Raw genomic sequence first — 19,426 nt, 5'->3', positions numbered from 1 at the left:
CCCCTTTTCACCATTACAACCACCAGCACCACTAGCAAGCACCCACCAAGCAGTGGTGACAGCTCACAAAAGCTGGGAACTTGGAGCACAATGCTGGGCCTGCAGGCAGCTCAGCAGGATGAAGTGTTCCTTCTAAGTAAGCCCTTTCTAGCTCTGCTAGTCTCAGGGTCTGCGCACCAGCTCTGCTTGTCTGGTAATGACTTTCAGCAGCCTTTATTGTTTACTCCAGGAAGGAGGTGTCCTTATAAATTAGGTCAGTCTCATGAACCTCCATAAGCTTTCTTTCTTTCTTTTTTTTTTTTTTTTAATTTCTGGCTTAAGGAGCCTCTCTGAAGGATACTAACTTTCAGCCTCAGGGGAGTCTGCACAACTATAAAGAATCAGAAAAGACACTCATTGGAACCTTCAGCTAAAAAACACCTTACAATGGTGTTAGCAGGGCTTACTAGGCCATGAGGATGGAATATTATGATTACAAAAATGTGGATAGTGGAGACCTGGCCGAGACTCTATCCCAACCTAAGCTAGGAACTATTTGTGTGATACCCAAGCCAGGGGCTTAGTGTGTCCTGCCCATGTCTTAAGAGTTTGAGTGAGCCTACATATAAAACAAATGAATTAATTTTATTGATGGAAAAATTTCCAAAATATCATGGTATTAAGCTTACTGCTCTCATCCATATCTGCAGTTGTGGGTGCAAAATGAACAGAAAAAGATAAGAAACTATGGTTTTGTAAAGAAACTGTGGTGAGCAAATATACACACTTTAAATTAAGGAGAATGAAGACATAAAAACATCTGTAATTTTTAAGTAGTTTAGTGCTTGTTGAAGAGAATGCTTGTGGTTTGCAAGACACTACCCACCCAACACTCCATCTGGTGAAAATACAAATTAATGAGAAATGAGAGAGACTAAACAAACATTGTCACTGAACAGGTAATTATACAGAGGTTAACCCAGGAAGCTGAAGCCAGACAGTGAGTGGCAGCGTTTGGAGTCCATGCAAACGTTGTTTTCAGATGTTCCTAGGTTGCCATGGAGACCCATGATGTTGAAACCGGTGGGATTGACCCAGGAATTAAGTAAAATGTGCTACAGACAGCTTAGCTAGAAGGCTACTTAAGTCCTTTGGAGCCCAGATGATTCTATCATGAATTCCAGATGTGCGATATGGATTTTCAGAATTTGGTATTTTCCCTGCTGAGTATGGATATTGCTTTGATCTAGTTTCTCTTTGCTCTACCCCACCTCTCTATTGTGGATAGGCAATGCTTAGTCTGCACCGTTGTGTGTTGGAATTATATAACTTTTTAATTTGTACAGTCAAGGAATTTCTTTGAGTCTCAGATGAGATTTGGACATTTAAAGAGTCCTTGAACTGTTAAGGACTATGAGGACTTCTGGAATTGGACTGAACAGATGTGCTGTGATGTGGCTGTGGCACTGCAGAGCCCAGAGAAACCTTCCTTCCTTAGGTATCTTGTCAAGAGAATGAGACAAGCAACTAGTACATTATTACTTTATTGCTATAAAGTATGAGCTCTCCAGGAAAGTATATTAGAGGTGACAGCAGATGAATCATTCTAAGCAGAAGGAAAACTCTTGGATATGCAGGTTTGAAAATGTGTAGCTTACGGGAGACATTATAGTGGGGGCAACCCTGCCATTAGCACTAATGTAGTGAAACTGTTAATAGTGCGTGCTTTAAGGTACTCTGATGTTTAACCTAAGAAAGGTATGAAGCATGTGTTTCCTATTATACAGGTGGTGATTTAGAGAGCTAAAAAAATTTCATCTAAACCTCATGAGCAACCTCCAAACCTCCTTGGTACTTGGGCTTTCAGTGTGCTTGCCTCATGGAAAACTTGATGGAAGGGGCAAGAATGTGTTTCATGCTCAGGTTTCCATGTGCCCTGTCAGTGTGTACTACCTGTGACCCTATATGAAAGACCATTGCTCCATTACGACAGGTCTCTATAGACATTAGACATTATTGTGATATTCTAGAATAATAGTAACTCCTCTCTTGCTACAGGATAGAGCCTGGGCAGGGTAAATCTACCATACTGCAGGGGCAATTTCCTGAATACAGCCATATTTGTATAAATAGGTTCTTTAATAGCTTCGTTAAATTATCCTAATTTGGAAGTCCATTCTGCCTTTAGATAGGACTGAATCACTGCATCAAAGTTACTGTTATTGTCTCAGTGAGAACTGATGAACACAAGAACAGAAAAAAGCCCAAGGGATAAGAAAAGGTTCCATAATAATAATAATAATAATAATAATAATAATAAATTCTCCGAATAATACAAGAGAGCTAGAAGAGTAGAACAGCAGTCAATTTTGAAGTGACGTTTCGTAACACAAGTGGTTCTTTCCTAACGACATCACACCTCACCAAAAACAAAACAAAAAGATAAAGTACCTATTATATGAGCAATATCGGGTGATACGAAATGTGCAAGCCCTAGGTGGATACTGGAAGGCAGTGTTTGGGGTAGGGATAGATGTTGAGATATACAGGGTATGGAGTCACATTATTTTGTTACCAAAGCTAGTACCAGAATCAGGTGGTGATGCCAACAGCTAATTAGTGCCCAGTAGATCAGCAAGTGATAAATGTTAAGTGGATCAAGCAAGAGTGGATTTTAACCTGTTGGAAGATAAAGAATATCTAAAATATCAGCAAGTATCACAAAGCCCCTATGACTCAATCAGAGTCAAAAGGAAGAATTAGGTAAAGATGAGAGAGAGAGAGAGAGAGAGAGAGAGAGAGAGAGAGAGAGAGAGAGAGAGAGAACACGCTGTGGACCACCCCATGCCTTCTCTTCAGTGAGTTCAGTGTTCCTCTCTTTGAAGTCATGAGTGCACCGGAACTCAGTGCTTGTTCCGTAGGTTTCATAGTGCTGAGAGGGAGATTGCTCACACCTCACTCCCACAGGCAGCCCAGCCTAAAGGTTTGTCCACACTGATAACTTTTGTGGTCTTCACAAGTTCCACAGCAGTGACACCCTGCATCATTTGATGAGATAATTGTCTCCTCAGTATCTCTCATGTGGTAGGACAAACATAATGCTATAGGAATTGTATTAGGATAGCTTAAGTACTATTAATATTCAGTCCCATTAAATTTTAAATACTATTTTTCATTTATTTATTTATTTATTTATTTATTTATTTACTTATTCACTTTACATCCGGATTGCAGTCTCCCTCGCAGTCTCACCTTAAAAATCTGCCCACTTCTCCCCTTCCCCTCAGAAAAGAGGAAAGGCTCTTGGGCTCCAGCTTGCCCTGGCACATCCAGTCCCATGAGTCCTAAGTACATCCTCTCTCACTGAAGCCTATACTGACAGTCCATATAGGGGAAGGGGACCTAATGACAGACAACAGAATCAGACAGAGCTTGCTTTTATTGCATTTTTACTGGAAAACCAAGCTGAACATCCCCTCCAAATGTGCAGGGGGCAAAGCACCTTGGCTGGTGGCTCAGTCCAGTTAAGCCTACATGGAACAGTTTAGTTGACTCTGTAGGTCTTCTTGTGGTGTTCTTGACCCCTCTGGTTGGCTCAATTCTGGGCCCTACTCTTCCACAGGACTTGCTGAGCACTACATGATGCTTGGCTGTGGGTCTGTGCATCTATTTCCATTTGCTGCTGGATGAAGCCTCTCAGGAGAAAGAAATGCTAAGCTTCTGTTTGCAAGCATAACAGAGTATCATTAATGTCAGGGATTGGCTTGCTCCTCTGGCATTGGTCTCAAGTTGGGTCAGTTATTGGTTGACCATTCCCTTAGTCTGTACTATAACTGTGTGTACTGGCTAATTTTGTGTCAACTTGACACTGGCTGGAGTTATCACAGAGAAAGGAGCTTCAGTTGGGGAAATGCCTCCATGAGATGCAGCTATAAGGCATTTTCTCAATTAGTGATCAAGGGGGAGGTCCCCTTGTGGTTGGTGCCATCTCTGGGCTAGTAGTCTTGGTTCTATAAGAGAGCATGCTGAGCAAGCTAGGGGAAGCAAGCCAGTAAAGAACATCCCTCCATGGCCTTTGCATCAGCTCCTGCTTCCTGACCTGCTTGAGTTCCAGTCCTGACTTCCTTTGGTGATGAGCAGCAGTATGGAAGTGTAAGCTGAATAAACCCTTTTCTCCCCAACTTGCTTCTTGGTCATGATGTTTGTGCAGGAATAGAAACCCTGACTAAGACACTGTGTATCTTTTGGACATGTCAAAATTTGGGTAGAAGGTGTTGTGGTTGGATCGATGTTCACCTCCCACCATTGGAAGTCCCAACTTCAGTTTCCATATCCCTGAACTGAAGACTCCATATCCTCCATATCCCCTATGTGGAGATCCCATACCCTCCATATACACATAGCTGATAGAAGTTTCAATTAGGGTCACCACTATGGACTCCATAGAGGCTCACTAGTCGCAGGTCATCAGATTGTCTAAGAGATGATCTCTACTGATTTCTAATCTCCCTCCCAGTTCTCTCCCACTCCTGCTCTCCTCACACCTCATCCCCATCTTTATTACTCTATTCACCCCCTCTTCTACCCTCTTCCATTTCTCCATCCACCTCCTATGACTATTTGGTTTCTCCTTCTAAGTGAGACTCTTGCAAACTCTCTTTGATCCTCCTTCTTACATAGTTTCTTTGGGTCTCTGACCTGTAGCATGGTTATTCTGTATTTTATGACTAACGTCCACTATAAGTTAGTACATACGATGCATGTCCTTTTGGGTCTGTATTATCTCACTCAGGATGATATTTTCTGATTCTACCCATTTTCCTGCAAATTTCATGATATCCTTGTTTTTAATAGCTGTATAGTATTCCAATGTGTAGATGCACCACATTTTCTCTATCCCTTCTTCAGTTGATGGACATATAGGTTGTTTCCAGTGCAGACACTAAGATCAGCAATTAATAAATGGGACCTCATGAAACAGAAGTTTTTGCAAGGCTAAGGCACCATCAAAAGGACAAAACTGCACCCTACAGAATGAGAAAAGATATTCGCCAGCCCTACATCTGACACAAGACTAATATCCAAAGTGTATAAATAATTCAAGAAATTTGACACGACCAAGCCAAATAATCCAATTAAAAATTGTGGTACAGAGCTAAACAGAGAATTCTCAATAGAGGAATCTGGAATGGGTGAAAAGCACTTAAACAAATGTACACCAGTATTAGTCATCAGGGAAATGCCAATCAAAATAACCCGAGATTCCATCTTACACCTATTAGAGTGGCCAAGATCAAAAACTGAAATGATACCTCATGATGGCAAGGATGTGGATGAAGGGAAAACACTATTCTATTTCTGGTGGGATTGTAAATGTGTACAACCACTTTGGAAATTAATTTGGTGGTTTCTCAGAAACTTGGGAATGGTTCTATTTCAAGATCTAGCTATACCAGTCCTAGACAAAAGATGGCCTACTACACCACAATGGCACTTGCTCAGCTGTGTTCATAGCAGATTTATTCATAAATGACGTTTTAAAATTTGCTTCTTTGGGGGTTTAAAGTTTATTTGGATTTATAGTCTTTAATGACAATGCATATAAAATGACTGTTTAAGTTAGCATATCATTTACTTAAACCAAATGGATATAAATGATTGCACTGAAGTAATAAGCTTTTACAAGAACTGCTTTATAGAAGATAAACTATAGATGGTCCTTTGACTGACACAGGTGCAGTGTTATCCATTGAGGTATAAATTACAGATCAAGAGTTTACTGTTCCCTTTGTGTTGAATATTCTGATAACTGGATGTTTCATATGACTGAAAATATAATAAAATGGGTATTTTATTTTATTAAGTTTGAAAGGAAATAGATGTCTGATATTATATTCTGTTCCAGCTTGACATAGAAGGCAAGCAGTTCTTGGCCTGTGAAACCTGAGTGGCAGTGCCTGGCTGTCAGTATGCTGGCCCCAATGTTGATGGACAAGATTAGCTTTGGCTCCAGGTGAGTTGAGTGTGTCCAACAAGGCCACTTCTCCATCATTTTTTGTCGCATCTCTGCCATCCTTATCCTACAAAACTCATACTGAAGCTTCACATGTGCTTTTTAAATACTGGAATATTTTGTGTTTAAAAAGAATTATGATTTTGAAATTCTATTATGTCTCTAAAATCAATGCATACTTCTCCCACACAACTGTAAATGGCAGAATTTATAGCAATGCATAGATTTAATTTTTAGACAAGGGTCAACATACCTGAGGAATCCATTCCCCACCATCAGCACCCAAAGCTGGTATTCTAATTAAACTACTTCTTGAGTACATAAAATTACATAGTACAATAGAACATTAATGTATATCCTACATTAAATTATTTTCCCCTAGCAAGCTCCAAGAAAAGGTTGTGATTACATACCTGAGGATAGGAGGGGCAAATTCCAACAGTGTTTCCTTGTACCAAACCAACTCTTAAAACACAGATGCCAAAAAGCTGACCTACCCCAGAGACAACCTCAAGTTTTATAAGTTACAGAGTAGACAATTCAGACTGGCAAACTGCTCAATGACCCAAAAGACTCCCTTATTTCTGATTTCAAAACTAGAAAAGTCTCAATCTCTAACACATTTAACCATGATTTCCTTTACTAAAATATATGGCTATAGAAAAGCATCAGCATGAAATTGTCATTGGCTAGAGTCATAGACTATTGAGTCCAAAAGAAAACATGGATATTAACAACTAAGTTACAATCATTTTTATATTTTGCTAAACCTGCAGAGCAGTCTTCTTTTTTTTAAATTTTGTGTGTAATTCCCTTTGATTCTCTTCTTTAAGCAGGTTCAAGGACAAACAAAAAAGAAATTAAAAGAATCAGGTATTCTATGGGCAGGGCTATGAAAAGATAGAAAGCACACAATAAGCATTTGGACTGTATATCAAGTATCTTAATGGCTCTGGCTTTTGACATAGCAATTCTATATGTAGTGATTTAATGTAATGCAATAATTAGTAATGTCTAAAAAGATTTAAACAATAGAATGTTTCTTACAATCTGTTTTAATGGCATTGAAAATTATGAACATTTCAAGTATGTTCATATAGAACTTATAACAGGGTATTTTTCAATAGTGAAAATCTATTTAACTATTAGAAATTGTTTCAAAAGCACCATACTTCTAAAATAATAAAAAGCAGTCATATTTATAAATGAGAAAGATGAGGATTTTAATATTTTTCTGTGTATAAAAAAAGAAGAGTTGCAATGAAGTCCTCATTATAAAATCTTCTTAAGATTTTAATGCCATATATATATATATATATATACATATGTGTGTGTGTATAATCCATATGCATATATTGATTAAGCTTCTGTATTCTAGTCTATATTTTTTAATAATCACTAAGTCTGAATCTTATACATAAGGAAACAATAGGATTGTGTGAAGGAAATGCAACAAAAAGAATAACTTTATTTCCCAGAGTCACTAAAAGGATTTCCAAATATTACAGTAAAATGGCTTATTATGTATGAAATCAAGGTACATTCACATGTTATTTATTTATTCATTTATTTATTTATTCATTTATTTATTTATTTATTTATTTATTTATTTATTTATTGGTCTCCTGGGTTTCTCTGTATAACCCTGGCTGTCCTGTAACTCACTTTGTAGACCAGGCTGGCCTCGAAATCAGAAATCTGCCTGCCTCTGCCTCCTGAGTGCTGGGATTAAAGGCTACCACGCCTGGCTCACATGCTATTTTGTAATAAGGAAAAGAATCCTCTTTTTCGAGTGATGACAAGAGTTGCTCTCTAGTTACTATATAAATTCTACAAATAATGGCCAGAATGTGGGTAATACCTACATTATGCTCAAATACATTGTACATTTTTGTGGGAACTTATAGAATAATTGATACCTGTTACATAAATGTCAATATTAGTATATGTTTTACATTTATATAAAGTATATATAAAATATTAATATGTTTTACATTTGTATAAAGTATATGTATATAAAATCCATATGCATATATTGTTTCTGTATTCTAGTCTATATTTTTTAATAACCACTATGTCTGAATCTTATACATAAGGAAAAATTAGGATACCTGTTATGTGAAATGTGAATATTTCTCACATAATATAAATAATAATATTTCTCACATAATAGGTTAAACATTTTACCAATTTCACACAAGGTATTAAAATGCTGTCAGTTTATATATATTAATAATCAATTCAGAATCACCATTAATGTGTTGGTATAGGCCAGATTTGAATTTTCTACTTCCACTTTTCTGTCTTCCATTTCCATGTCTGTCTGTTGTATGAGTCAGAATCCTGGCCTTAGCTCTCTTTTGAGTCTATTCCTGTATGTCTGTAACTTTGTCTAATATGCCTTTTGAGTGTTTCTGTCGCTAACAAAGGACTTTAACTCTGTATTTATTAAGTAACCAAGAAAATATCACATGGCAAAGGAATGACTTACTTTCCCTAAATATTTACGAGAGTTTTACAAGGGATTCAGTCAATGACTCCACCTGACCCAGATAACACAGTAGTCAAGTACCCCTGTTTATCAAGCAAATCTGTACATTGCATTGACTATTTGTGTTGGAAGTTCATTTTGTCAGGTTTCCTCCATTTGTTATTTTCAGAAAATTATTATCAAAACACACATGCATTATTATTGGGACAAGAACATGGAAGAGAACATAACTTAAGGTTATAGCTATGCTTTATCTTAAGTTGTAAGAGTTTATTACATGGGAAATTCAATGCATTTAAGGCTGATTTTTACATAGTCCTCTCAAAGGCTACTCAAACAAACAGGCTGAGTGAACAATAAGATAGCAGTCTTAAGGTACAAGTGACCTTATGACATATTATATGTCTCTGAGGTCCAGTAAAAGTTCCAGTGTTTAGCATATGATATGTTTTCATAATATTGCATCACCATATTTCAACATTCATTTATATGTGGCATAAATATTACAGTGTGATATTTATAAGACAGATATTGATGGATAATGATAATTAAGAAAATTATCATTGTATAAATAATCATAGGATTGAATATGTTGCTTATCAAATCTCTGAAATTTACTTTTTTGGGGGGGAGGGGCTGATATGTTTTTATGTTATTCTTTTTATGTCATTTTGTGGTGCATATAAATTTTACACTTATTTTTATTATATAGTGACAATTTTTAAAGCACTGATAGTTAGCTTTCCCAGATACCTATGTTTCTATTGATGAGGTCTTCGAACTTTGGAACTGTCCATCAAATTTGAGTGCCCTATAAAAATTCTGACCCATATTACCCTGAATTCAAAGAACACAAAAGATATCTAGGCTAAAATTTAGTATCAACTAACACACTCCCCACTGTCTGCCTCTGAAGAGATACAAATAGCCCATGCTCATACATTTATTTCTACTTAAACTTTTCAGAAAAAAAGAAATATTTACAATTACAAAATAATCGATAACCTTTCCTTTCCTATTCCTTCCTCTATCACTTAGTCATTTTTCCTCCTCCCTCCATCACTTCAACAAAGAGATACAGTTAGACCATATTCCTTGCACACTTTTACACACCTTTTCATTCAAATTTCATCATAATTAAAGTTAATCCTCATCAAATCATCTTTAGCAACAGCATACTTTTGCTCTTTTTGTAATTAAGTATGGAAAAGCACAGAGAAGAAAGTGAAAGACGATCTTCCCAGATAGGGCATACCATCTTGTCCTCAATACACATAGAGCTAAATTCGTGAGCAAGTATATTGATAGTTTTGTTACTTCTTTTTATATCATTTTCAAACCACCTACCATAAGGATAAATTATGTGCTTATCTATATATCTCCATAAAAGATAAAAACCAACAATTCATAGCAGAAATTAGAAGAATAGTAGAACAAATAAATGCAGTATATTTAAATTGTGGAATACCAATGTAGCTGTGAATTGACCTCAAGTACTTGTTCTTGAGCCATGTAGAAAGTTCAAAACTCTGGTCTCGCCAGTCCCTTTGGGCCTCTGAATACTAACTTGCTCATAAGCTTTGTATTGTCTTGCTATCAGAATCAACTAATATTTCTTAAAGTCAAAACAAAACAAAACTTTATACAAAATTTTAACTATTATGCATTTTAGGCAAAGATATTTATTATATTTAATATGCAGTCAAAGAATAAAGTTTCAAGAAGAAAAATGGCTTGCAGAAATTTATTTTTGTAAATTTAAAAAATATGTAGATATGTGATCCTGATTGAGCTTGAAAAGGAGCATCTACTAAATCAATTTCAGTTGTTTTAAAGATTTGTTTTTAGTGCATGCATTTGTGCATATGTACATGCATTATGTGCATAAGCTTGTGTGTGCATGCATGTGTGCATGTTGTGTGTGTATGTGTGTGTGTGTGTGTGTGTGTGTGTGTCTCCACTAAGGCATCAGATTTCCCTGCAGATGCAATTACAGGTAGTTATGCCAACTGATGTGGGTGCCAAAAGCTGAACTTGGGTCCTCTGTACAAAGAGAAATACTCGGAAACTGAGCCATCTCCAAAGCACAAGGCTACTGAATTTGAGCCTAAATTATTTTACTCATTATGCTTTTTATGTGAGATAAGTTTTACCATCACTAAGCAAAATTAAAAATGGTGGCAAAAACTTTTAATCCCAGCACTGGGAGGGTAGAATTCAAGGTAATTCTGGTCTATATAGCAAGTTACAGTTGAATAGGGCTACATAATGAGACCTTGCCTCAAAATTATAAAAACATTAGTTATTATCAATTCAAACGATGTTAGAAGTCACTGGAATCACTTGGTTTTGCTTCCCTCTTTGTCTTTGTTTTGTGCTCTCTCTCTCTCTCTCTCTCTCTCTCTCTCTCTCTCTCTCTCTCTCTCTCTNTCTCTCTCTCTCTCTCTCTCTCTTTCATAGCATTTTATGACTTTGTTTTCTTTCCTGATGGTGTGAAGCCTCTTCAGAAAAATATTTGTTGAGAAAGTTTCCTCTCTTTTACTACCCATTAATTCAGCCAGTTTCAAAGATTCCTCTTAGAAAAGGGAATATTCCTCTCCTCTTAGAGAAGGGAATTCATAGCTGGAGAAAACCCAAGTATAATGGCATAAAGCTGTTCATTTTCATGATATCTACTCACAAAACACATGTAATATGAAGATCAGGGCATAGAACTTTAAGACAGAATTGATTCATTGATCTAGAAGTTAATTCCTGCCACATATTCATGACTTTATGATCTCAAATTTCAGAAGAACTACACATGTATCAGTGAAAGTTATTGTTACCAAAAACTGTAGCAATGCTAGACTTTATCATTGGAATTATATTTCCTGAATTATTGAAAAATTCACATGATGCTACAAAATATTTTTCACACAGTGGGTGTCAATAATCATTTAAGACTATACTTGTAGAATAAATTAAGATCAATCAGTAGTTCACATTTAAAACCCATAGATTTCCATGTAACATGTAATAGAATCATGGTGAATTAGATTGCTAATAACCAAAATTCAGGTGTGTTTTCCCATGTCCTTTACTCAAGTAAAGACAATGTAAGTGGCTGGAAAGTCACCTGGGAATGGAATGAGACTGATTTAAATGAGGCTTTTTATTTTTCTAACTAAAGATATGGAACCAAGCAAAACATACCAAAACATGCTATGACATGGAAATATGCTCAGGGTATAAAAGCCCTTCAGGCTCTGACAGAGGACCAAGGTTTGGATCCCAGCACCCCTGTCCTATGGGTTATAATCACCTGTAACTCAGCTCCAAGTTTCCAATGCCCTCTTCTGGATTTGATAGACTCTTGCCCTCCCATGCAAATATGCCTACATAGGCACACTTGTACACATGTACTTAGAAATAAAGCCTAATAACTTCAAAGAATATACTAACTCCTACTAAGTTCACTGTCCTACACTGGATCTGTGCAAAATATAGATATCAGGAAATGTTTTAAGTAATTTATCACTCACTGTAGCAAACACAGCATATATAATGATCTTAATAGTATATCATATGCTATCTATACACATTATCAAGTAACTATCATAGTTTTATGTGCTAAGAGACAAAAAGAGACTGCACGTCAGTTTATTTGCTTGTTAAACACAAATGTGGTAGACAACCAAGAAGGAGGTGGAAGGAAGCTGAATTTGAAATGAATCAAATAGCGTAGATGTATGGGCTAGAGACCTGACAGTGACCATGAAGCAGATGGTAGGCTCCCAGCAATGACTTCAATATAAAGGGCACAGGAATTGACAGGATTTGTAATGCAGGGAAGTAATAAAAGGGCAAGGCAAAAAGGATCAGCATGTGTATGTTGTTGTGTCTTCAGTTTCATTCTAAGATTTTTTTATTGATTTTTTTTATGTGTCCTCCTCTGATAATCCATGTGCTTTATATACTGGGCAGAACCCTTCCAAAATGCCCAGTAGGAATGATTTTATACAACATTTATATAAGTGTGGGAATGTCTGATATTTTAACATGATTGAGTATATAATGTTTATCATTGCATCCATGGAGGACACAGTAGGATTTAATGTCACAGAATGAACAAAACCAACTTCTAAGCCATACCAAGTAAGATAAAATGAAGAATCTTTCTCTTACAGCATTAAAACATCTTAATTTTCTACAACAAATAATACTAGGTTCATAAATTAGAACCCTTTATAAGCAGTAAAATTTATCTCAGTATTTTATAGGAAGCCTTTTTTTATTTATAGTAAATAAATAAAAATTCAAATTTATGATTGGATAATACTGAATAAGGTATAGATTAACATACAAAGGTTATATAACATGAATATTCAGCAACTTGCTTTATCTTTTTGAACAAAAGCCAGAACTTTGATTTCACAAAGCGCCTTTTTCAATTATTTTATCAAATGTCCTAATGTCTTCACACTATTAATTCAGTAACTATGCAAATTCTTCAATATTTTACACACAAAGAGACAGGGTAAAGAGGGGAGAGAAAAAGATGAGAGAGAGAATTAAAAATGGAATTACCCTGTAACAATGTAACAGTGAACTTATTAGACTCTGGAGGTTAACAAATAAAAAGCCCACAGTCAGGAATGGATTACATTTTTTTTGGAGTTGTTGACCCATAAATTCCAACAGACCCTCAAATGTCATAGGCAATTGCTGTTGATCTTGGTTGTCCTCTAGACCTTGTGGTGTGACCCTATTATTGAAGACAGCATGTACTTGAAATACAGAACATAGAGAAATTAAGCTTAATTATTACACAAAAGTTTTGTCTCTATTGACTATGTTTCATAGCAATAGAAGGTGCTGTCCACAGTACTGGAAGAGAAAAGAAAAAAAAAAAACAAAAACAAAAACCATCATAAGCAGTGATTAAACCCACAAGCTTCAGTAATGAGTGACTGGCAAGATATATCACTGGTGCCTTAGAAGCATGAACACATGAGAAGTAAACAATCAACTTCTGATTGACTACGTTACCCTCCAGAAAAAATAAATTCTTATCCGGAAAACATTGAGGCTAATAACCAGTGACTGGACAGGTTATAAGCCATAGAAGAAAACCCATTACTATTTATACTGATTCCAACTGACTTCGTTTTAGTCAGTGTTCTATTACTGCAAAGGGATATCATGACCCCAACAACTCATATAAAGTAAAACACTTAACTGGGGCTTGCTTGCAGTTCAGAGGTTTAGACCATTGTCATTGTGAATGAGATACAGCATGAAGGTAGACATGATCCTGGAGAGTAGCTGCGAGTTCTATATCCAGAGCCACAGACAGCAGGCAGAGAGACACTGGGCTAGGCTGGAGCATTTGAAACCCCAGAGTCCACCCCAAAATGACATACCCCTACAAGGCCATGCCTACTCCTAGAAGGCCATAACTCCTAATCCCTATCAAGTAACACCATTCTCTAATGACAAAGTATGCATATATATGAGTCTATGGGAGGTCATTCTCATTCAAACTACTACGTACTTTAATCAACTGCTCTCTCAGCCCTCAGCTGAGAAGCATCCATTTGCAGCGATTGTGGTTAACACAGAGACTTGGAAGAGATGCAAATAAAAACCTGTAGAATCCTCACCGATAAATGAAATATGTACATGTCACAGCCTTCTCCCTAGGTTGAGGGATCATTGTAGGTAGAAGAGAGGCAAGAAAGTCTAAGTGCCAGAAGTGATGGGTTACTAAAAGAAATATATCTATCTTCTGACCACTACAGGGAAGTTTCCCATGTGAACTCACATTGGTAGTGAAAATATCCACAAAGATGGGTGAGCCCAAGCCAGAGCAAGCATCAGCAATTAGATCAAACTTTGTCTTGAAAATCACCCCTAGACATAGGAGCTACTTATTGGCTATTGATAACTGCTGGGTGGAGAGACAGTTTTAAGAGTGTAGTCCCTAACAAATTAATTATGCTCCAAACATCCAATAACCATGCTCCAAACATCAAAGAATATGTCGGCAAAACAAATTGGTCTTGATGGGGAAAAAAATGATTTAAAAAGTCAAGAACGAGTATGCATATCTTCCTCGTGAGTATGTGGGTTGAATATGATGAAACAAGGTTACAAAACTCTCAGAGAACTAATAATAATTGTGTTCACAATAAGAGCAGGGCATGGCATCCCAAACTCCGTTGTTGGTATTGAGTATGCTCAAGCTCAAGAATTACAGACCACCCTGAGCTGTATGGTAGGTCCTTTTCCCAGACAGAGTAAAAATGGTGCTCCAACAGTTTTCAACTACCACTTCAATCAATTAATTTTGGCTTGACAGTTAACATATTTCCTTATTGAAAATCCATTTTAGGAGTAGATTGAGATGTTTAAGACTGAACTAAGAGGTTGGGGCTTGGTGTTCAGTTTTAAATTGCCTTCTTGCAAACACTCATTTGGTAGAAAATAACAAACAATGACAAAAGCAATAAAAGAGATGGCTATCAAAACATTTCTTTGAAGACAGTAACATTAGAAGGCAGGATATTAAAGATGATTTGGAGTAATCTCAGATTATAAACAGCAACAAAAGAATAAAGAGAATTTATTTTAAAGAATATGGCTGCTGGGAACTGAAAATTTTGTAAATGATAAAGCATTACTTATTTCAATATTTTTCTGCTCAATGCTGCAAAAAGTAAAGAATTTTTCTAAAAGCATTACTATGAAATTAATGATATTAGTATTTTCAAAAATGTAAACTGATTTACTTCACGGATTTTTTTTTCTGTAATATAGGACTATCTTCAATATGGTCTATTATAAATGACCTCAAATATCAGACTCTCTGCAGTTAATGCCTGTGATCTTGCTGTTGAATTTGAGGTCAGAACACAATTGACTTCCTAGTCAATATAGGCAGGTTTCTTCTTATCCGAAGTTGTAAATTTCAGCCCAATAAGAGTGTGCTTTTAGCTCACATTGTATTGAAAACAATTGTTTTACACTTTTAGATAGTAATCAGACAGTGGCTAAATGATGATATAAACCTTTGTGATCAAATTTTAGGATGTGTGTTAAATCACTTTAGGAACCCGTATCAGTGAAATAACACCATCCATACCAAAAATCATGTATATGTGGAGTCTATAATAGAAACTGCAAATACGAGTTCCTAGAGATGAAAGTATTGCTGTTCACTATCCTCCTGTCAAATATATTGATATTACAGGTATAAACATTTGAACTTTTGAAATTACATGTATACTTTCACTAACAGGAGGAAAAATGGACATCTCATCCATTGAGTAAGGCTGAAAGCAAAGAAATAATGTGCTCTATTTAAAACATACCTTTAACCTGGAAAGCAGTATGCTTTGCGAAACATAACGGTAGACTCCATATTCTTGTATGCAGACCACATGTTAATTTTCTAATTTCTGTCAAAGAATAGACCTCAATTTTCTTTTTTTATTGGATATTTTCTTTAGTTACATTTGAAATTTTATTCCCTTTCCTGGTCACCCCCAACCCCCAGAATCCTCCTATCCCATTCCTCCTCCCCCTGCTTCTTGATCCCCCACCCACATGCCCTGACATTCCCCTACAGAAGAACATTGAGCCTTCACAGGATCAAGGGTCTCTCCTCCCATTGATGCCCCAAAAGGCCATCTTCTGCAACATATGAGGCTGGAGCCATGGGTCCCTCTATGTGTACTCTTTGGTTGATTTTTCCGTCCCTGGGAGCTCTGGGTGGTCTGGTTAGTTGATATTTTTCTTCCTATTGGGTTGAAAACCCCTTCAGCTCTTTCAGTTCTTTCTCTTAACTCCTCCATTGGGGACCCTGTGCTCAGTCCAATAGTTGGCTGTGAGCATCTGTAATTTGTCAGGCTCTGGCTGCTTCTATAGCATAAAGACAAATAGGGGATCTTCTAGGCTCTTGTTTGGTAGGAGACAGTTGTTCTCTTTGTAGCAGGAAATAGTATGGCTCAAAAAGATGAGGTGCATGTAAACAATGACTTAATGCTTCTTTTAAAATATTCCTGCACAAGGAACTTAGAGGAAGAAAATTCTCTATAATTGCCAGTGTACATAAGTGACAATGATGTAAGTACTTTTTGTAGAATTAAAAACTATTCTAACTTAACTTTAAATTTATGTTTTATGAATATATATATATATATATATATATGAAATAGTCTCAAGAAGCTCATAATAACAGCAACAGAAACAGCTAGTGCCAAGTTTTTGTGTAATACGATCTTGCCATGATGTGAGACCAGCATCCAATTGCTGGACATTTGGAGGTAATTGCTTTATTTTAATGAAATATGCTGATGTTAATTATCGTAGTTTATCAGTGTTCAATATTAGTATTAACATCCTATTGTGATGTTCAGACAAGTTTTAAGATAGGTACATGATTGGCAGAATTGTCTTCTTTCGTAGATTTAATATTCTAAACTCAATTGTTTGGATAAAATTAACATTCAGTGTTCAAATTACTAAGACTGTGTAAATATTTTCATGTGCATTATTTTGGCTTAAGACTTAAGTTTTGTTAAAATTCATAAAATTAGCAATTTTTATTCCTAATTGTGAATGCAAGTATTCTTCACTGACAGCATTTGTAAACTTAAATGTTGAGAACACTACCCTTCTACTTTTTATTCTGACTTGCTCATGCTCCTTGTTTCTGCTTTGGTTTCCTGGGTATCTGATCTCTGGTAGCATATTTTCCTAGTCCTTCATTCAATATCTTGGCTTTGCCTAAACAATTTCAAGATCCCTGAGAGATGGGAAACATGAGAGTGAACACATATATTATCAAAATGGTCTTCAATGCAGGTTGCCAATAATTTTCTCTAACGGTTAAGAAGGTTATCACCTGATGTCAGCTAAACGTCCTTCTCATTTGTAGATGAGCTCTATTCACCCTTTATGTTGTCAAAGGAAACATTTAAAATTTTTAAACATTTTGATAATAAGCCTCTATCTAGATGTTGGACTAAGATGATTTTGGAGAGTGAGTTCTTTTCTCTGCATGCTGAGAAAACTTGTGTGTCTCTTCTCTAATTGTGCCTCCTAACATTTTTCATAGACTTTCATGATATCTATTAATTAGTGCTTGAATCCAGTGTATTGCTTTTTTGGTTCCATAATTTTGATGGTCAAATCTAGTCATTCAAACATATTTAGATTAATATAGTGTATATATGTTGAAGTGGGAGCTTTTCCTGAGAGAACTAGCTAAGAATGAAACATGGCTTGACTATGGATGGCACCATATTGAGTGTTAAACATAGACTGAGTGGTAGCATGCTGTGCATCCTGTTAGTCTGCAGTGAGCAGCACTGCTGCCCAAGCCTTTCTGCCTTGGATTGTCTTGACTCACACAAGCTTGGAAATAATGCAGCAAATGAGCATGGACCTGCACCTCCAAAACTCAGAACCAAAATAAATTCTCCATAACTTGTCTTTCAAGAAGTTCTCCCATTCAATTTTATATGACGATGTATTTTATTCCCAGTAGTTTAAATTGCCCTTATTTTGCTTTGTTATTATTAACATACTTTTTCACACTTAAGTATGGACCATAGGCTTTTTTTTCCTTTTTTAATCTTTAACTGACCTTCTTTAATCACAGATATTTGCCATTGTTATCACCACTTACAGTGACTTAGATTAAAATTTCACCCAGATGATAAATGTCTTCCCTTACCCACTTATATTTTAGAAGACTTTGAAGATGGGGATGGGATAGTACAATTGACTGGCCATGATTTCAGAATCAAGCAAGAGATGAATGTATAGGCCCAATGATTATTAAAGTTAACCTTGTGATTTTCTTGTATCAAGTTTCTTAGGTGGGTTTTCCATTCAGAATAAACTACATAGGCTTCAGTGATGGGAGAAGATTAAAACATAGAGTATATTCCATGCAGGGAAGGAGAACAGCAACATTATAATGTCACTACCTTCTCTTCCCATATTTTATCAATAACTTTCCAGCATATGGTTCTGACCTGTCTAGGTCTGCTCACTGGAGTTCTGTAGTTTCTGTTAACTGAGAGGTGTGCCAAGTCAGATAAATCAGTCCTTTTGTTCATCTAATTCTTGACCTTACCAGTTCATAGACATAGTATATATGAGCAGGACAGTACCTCTAAAATCACAGAGGCTATCTGAACTAGAGTCTGACCTTGTATTGAGTTTGTGAGTATCAGACAGGTTCTTTCTGGGTTTTTTTATACCTCTATCTCCCTATGTATACAATAGAGACTATCTTAAAAGCACTCTAGTTCTTGAGTTAGGACAGTGCTCAAAAAGATATCAACTGATGTTGACTCACCTTTGGCCAAAACTCTTACTTTGTACTCATGTCTGCATTTAGACTACTGTGTGCTTATATTTTTACTTCATTTTGTTTTTTTGTTTTTTGTTTAAAAAAAAAAAACATTCATTTTACCACAGGAATGGGGGAGGAAAGCACATTAATTCTTGGATCATTGAGATTGATAGGGTTTAATATGTGGATTTTAATTCTTAATTTTCCCATTGGTTTTTTCCACTAGATAATAGTACAACTTTTTTAATAATTTTTGAAGGTTTTTTTGTGTTTATTTTCATTTTTGAGACATGTTCTCACACTGCAGGAAAGAGTCTAATTTATTTTTCAACATTCATTTTCTTAAGACCAAGATAAAACAATTTCCTAAAATAGTTTTTAAAATCCAAGATTTATAGATTAAAAAATATTCATACTTTCTTCTGAGCTATTTACTATAAGTCATAGGTGACTGCCATAAACTCTTGGGTCACCAGTCATTGTTAATTTTGATACTCTGAGACTGTTTGATGGAGGTCCTCTATTTGGGATGATTTGGGGATATTCCTAGTTAAACATCACAAGTGACAGTACAGAAAAGATTTCTACTTTA

The 19,426-nt window shown here is 36.0% G+C and overlaps 1 protein-coding gene across 40 annotated transcripts in view; it reads left to right on the top strand.

Annotated features, from left to right (window-relative positions):
• Ptprd (protein tyrosine phosphatase receptor type D) overlaps positions 1-19,426 on the top strand; it is a 2,211,569-nt gene that overhangs the window by 624,639 nt on the left and 1,567,504 nt on the right. For all 40 annotated transcript variants that reach the window (XM_029475790.1, XM_029475789.1, XM_029475786.1 and 37 more), the window contains exon 4: positions 5,885-5,992. The gene's annotated coding sequence lies outside the window, so the exon portion shown is untranslated. The remainder of the gene's footprint in view (positions 1-5,884; positions 5,993-19,426) is intronic.

This window comes from Mus caroli, chromosome 4 (assembly GCF_900094665.2).
Source record: "Mus caroli chromosome 4, CAROLI_EIJ_v1.1, whole genome shotgun sequence".
NCBI classification, from domain to species: Eukaryota; Metazoa; Chordata; class Mammalia; order Rodentia; family Muridae; genus Mus; species Mus caroli.
The sequence above is the reverse complement of the archived record's forward strand: the minus strand, read 5'-3'. Positions and strand labels throughout refer to the sequence as shown.